Here is a 4,827-nt window from a genome sequence, read left to right on the forward strand (position 1 = left end):
TCTGGAGGCATAAGCTATTGGTTTGTCGTTAGGTACATTTCCTTGAGATAATACTGCTCCGATTGCATAATTACTTGCGTCTGTAGTAAGGGTAAAAGGTTTGGTGAAATCTGGATATTGCGAAATTGGAGAGTTTATGAGGAGACTTTTACAATGATTAAAAGAGTTTTTGACATCGGTAGTGTGATTGACGGTGGCATTTTTCTTTAAGCATGCTGTTAAAGGCTTCGTTATTTTGGCAAAATCTTTTGTAAATCGTCTGTAATCTCCTAGAAGTCCTAAGAATGATTTTATTTCTTTTTGTGTCTTTGGAATAGGGAAGTTTTTGATAGCTACGATCTTATCTGGGTTTGGTTTTACTCCTTCAGTTGTAACTACGTGTCCTAAGTATTGTACTTCTTTTTTCAAAAATTCGGATTTATCCATTTGATATACAAGACAAATGTCGAGTCCTCGTAGAATATTATCCATGACGCGCTGGAACGTGGATGGTGCGTTCTTCAAACCGAAAGGCGTTCTTTTCAACTCGTAATGTCCGTTTTCTGTAGAAAATGCCGTATTTTCTATATCTTCTGGATGCATCTGTATTTGATGGAATCCACTAGCTAAGTCTAGCGTTGTAAAGTAGTGGCTTCTTCCAAGTTTGTCCAGAATATCTGAGATATTTGGACAACGGGTATTTATCATCAATTGTTCTTTCGTTGAGCTTTCGATAATCAATTACCATTCTCCATTTATTTTTGCCTGATGCCTCTAACTTCTTAGGTATATCTTATATCTTAGGTAATCTTGAATAATCCCTTGTTCAAGCATTTTAGAGATTTGCTGTTTCACTTCTGTTTTATGTATTTCTGGATAACGGTAACTTTTAGTAAAAATTGGGCTTTCTTCAGTTAAATTTATTTTGTGTCGGATTTTGTTGAAAAATCACAGCGGCAATGATGTGTTTTGTCATTAACAGATAGTTACAGGTAGATAGCCCTTGTCAATAATAACAATAATTGGTCAAGCTGTAACTTACTTTAAATTTCCTTTCACGATTTTGCAGATATGCGACTAGTTCAGCGGAAATGCTATCGTAACATACTAGAAGCTGAAATAACTCACGCCAACAAAAGGCGAGGAGAGTGGTTCCAGGAAGATAGAGGACGACAATAGATGTTCGGGTTCCAGACACAGAGGAACAAGTATTGGAGATAATTGCAGAAGATACTTTCAGGGGCACACAGAACATTGCACAACAACAGGCTGACACTTTCCACTTGACACTTTTCCAGGCGCCCAATAAATACCGGCTACATTCCTACCAAGTATGCAAGATCGCATTATACCAATGGATTACTGAACAACCGTATAAATTGAGCAGGAGTTAATTAACGGAATAGAAGAAGCTGCTCGAGAAGAGTGCATAATAAGGTGATTACACAGACACTTGTTTGAAGTTACAGGCCCAAATGTATGTTTTTGTACTTTGTAAACAAATTAATAATTCGAGGTTATGAGTTTCGAAATAGGTTCCGTCATTCAACTATTCATGTTTAATTTACCAATTATCCTTGTCTATCTTATTGTCCCTCTCTATTTATCCATGGTTACCGGATATTTAAATAATTACAAAGCAACAGGTATTTATCTAATGTTAATTAGCCAGACTACCTTCAAAAACATTGTTGTCGTTTTTCTAATATATTTTCTTGCAAATTTCTCAACTTTTAATAACAATTTAAAAAAAGTATATTTTTTACTAATTTGTCTGCACTCCTAAAACACCGCCAGACAACACCTCCAGAGGATTGACCCCAATTTTGAATCACCCTTTAGAAATTGTATGAAGAGTTTTTGGCATATAAAACTCCTCGCTTGCGCATCATGTTGGCGGGGTCGTTTTCAGCCTCCCCATCTGAGTCAGATGCGGTTTGCAGCCGCTCAATTTGAATCAGACCCTACGGTTGTAGTTTTCATCCGCCTCGAGTATTTGATTTCCTTGGTACCCACCATATCTGATAAGCATTCCCTTATCCGCCACCTGGGGAGGCGCTCGATGGGGGACTAGAAACTGCGCACGGGTTCGTTTTCTTTTTTTTATTTATTTCTTTATTTAAAATTACATTCGATTGATAATCATACATGCACATGTATAAAGAATACAATATGAAATGACATTAAAAAACAATTGACAAAGGACATATTATACTAAAAGGTACTGTTGTTACATATTTAAATAGTCTCTAATACTATAAGGATCTAACTCAATTAACATTGTTTTAATTTATTCTTAAACAATTTTTCAACTCTTACTTTTCTAATGTTGTTTTCTAGTTTATTAAAGAATTTCATACCCATATAGTACGGACTCTTTTCAAACAGTGTTAGTCTGTGTGTTGGATACAAAATGTTTCCCGTGCGGGTGCTATGATTCTGGTTAACGTTGTTATCGTGTAAATACATACTCTTAAAAACACATAATATTGCCTCAAAAATGTACAGACCGTACACGGTTAAAACACCCTTTGATTTAAAAACCCTTGACAAGACTGCAAAGAAGACATTCCGTAGATAGTCCTTATTATACGTTTTTGTATTGTAAATTTATTTCGAGTCCTCGAGCTACTCGCCCAAAAAATTATTCCCTGCCTAAGTGTTCCTTCAAAGTTTGCGAAATACAGGGCCTTGCGTACCGTTTCATTCAGGTATCTTGAAACCTTTTGGATACAAAAACAGATTTTATTTAGTTTCTTACTAAGGTAATCAATATGGCAAGACCAGTCTAAAAATTCATCAATATAAATACCCAAAAACTTTGTGCTATTACCTACTGCAATTTGTAGCCCTTCACCAACAATGGTGTCTGGTTTCTGATTTTAATTTAATTTGGTTCTAAATATTAATGTGTTTTTTTTTTTATTTAAGCATAACATATTCTTTCCAAACCATCTTTCTGCCGATGTAAACAAAGTGGTGGCATTTTCCACGAGTTTAGGGATTGTTTTTCCTCCTACTAGCAGGTTTGTATCATCTGCATACTCCGTTAGCAGAAAATTTGGGGTAAGACATTCGCTGTTAATGTCCTTCATAAAGACTATAAACAAAATAGGTCCGAGCATACTCCCCTGTGGCACACCTACTGTGATTTGCGAAATTTCTGATTTGTAGGACATACCGTCCTGGCGTATAATCACCCTTTGGGTTATCGTATTTGAATATGTGCGAAACCACTCAAGAGCGCCCCCCATGATCCCAAAAATTTCTAGTTTTTTCAGCAGTAAATTTCGATTCAGACAATCAAATGCCTTTCAAATATCCAAGAATATTCCGAGAGCCATGTCGCCGGCCTCCAGATGTCTCAAAATTGCTTGTGTGCACTGAAAGATCGCCGTTTGAGTGGATCGCCGTCCCTTCATGTACTCATGTTGGTTTCGCGAAAGAATATCAGACTCCATCATAAAACTCATTAACCGTTTGGACATGACAACTTCAAATAACTTTGAGAAAGCCGGTAGTAGGCTGATGGGTCTGTAGTTATCTAACATGTTAGAATCGCCTTTATTCTTATGACATGGTCTAATTGCAGACAACTTTAGAGATTCAGGACAGAACACTCCTTCTCTCAGTGAGTTATTTATGACAAAGCAAATTACCTGGGTTATAGCCGGAATGATCTGACGGTATATGGAAATATACATACATCAATCAGTAGATGTTTTGTTGATTTGAAAGTATGTATTTGACTTTTTCATCAAGTAATTTTTGGACCGAATGTTCCTCTGACATTAATAATTGCCATGTGTCACACTAAAAGGTTCAGCGTTTCAATAAAACAATAAATAGTAAAATTCTCAAGTTGGCCCCTGCCTAGCCTACAAGTTCAAAGTAGGCGTTGTTTTTCACAACTGTCGGTGAATGTTTAAGTGGACTGTATTTTTGTATTATTTTCTTCTTCGTGCGCGTCCCTATCTGAGATGGCACTCCCAACTCCGACTTAAGTATATGAATGCACCCAACCGACGAATTAAAACCCGATTGTCGGCAAAAATAAAATGTATATTGCTCAGAACGTTATTTCTACACACGTCTTATTTGTTTCTTTCAATTACCTTAGTTAATAGAAACAAATACAACTTAAAATAAAAAACTAATTGTTACATCGCCCCCTAGACTAACTTACGTGGTTGAGAGGAGAGACAAATAGATCTTATTTACTCATTTCCCAACAACAACGATGTGGAGACATCAATAAACCCCCCCCCCCCCAGAAATTATCTTCTTATTTTTAGAGATTTAGAAGATTTAGAAAAAAACTACCCTGTTTAACGATTGTCCAAAAATCGCCATCTGGTTATAATTAGTTGCCGAGTAAAAAACTTGTCCAAAAACAGTGGAATCGATTAAGTATTTCAGGAGATATTTGAATAAAAATATTGACAACTGCATTGGCTTCGCCGTTTCTTATTATGAAAGATACAAAAGAACGTAAGAGATGAGCTACGCGATATTACCGAGGCTCTCAAATGACGTTTTTTAAAGTAAACTTACTATGGAGTAAGTTCCTCAAATGGTTGAAAAACAAAAGTTATACTGCGTTAAAAAGGTTTAGATTTAAGTCCACATTGTTAACACCCTGTACAATATTGTATATTGTATTGATGTTTTGGTTCAATAGAATTCTTAACGGATCTATGGTGAATGGAAAGTCGTATTTTCTTGTATCTTTAACTGCTTGGTTTGCTTCTTCAATGAATTTTTTGATACCATGTTTTTACGCAAAATCTTACTAAAATGGCGATAATCTGCCAACATCGCAAGTAAGAAGAAACAATTAACGGTGCC

The sequence above is a fragment of the Dendroctonus ponderosae genome, unplaced genomic scaffold (assembly GCF_020466585.1).
Source record: "Dendroctonus ponderosae isolate FM_Combo_2020 unplaced genomic scaffold, Dpon_F_20191213v2 Dpon_F_20191213_3, whole genome shotgun sequence".
Taxonomy (NCBI): domain Eukaryota; kingdom Metazoa; phylum Arthropoda; class Insecta; order Coleoptera; family Curculionidae; genus Dendroctonus; species Dendroctonus ponderosae.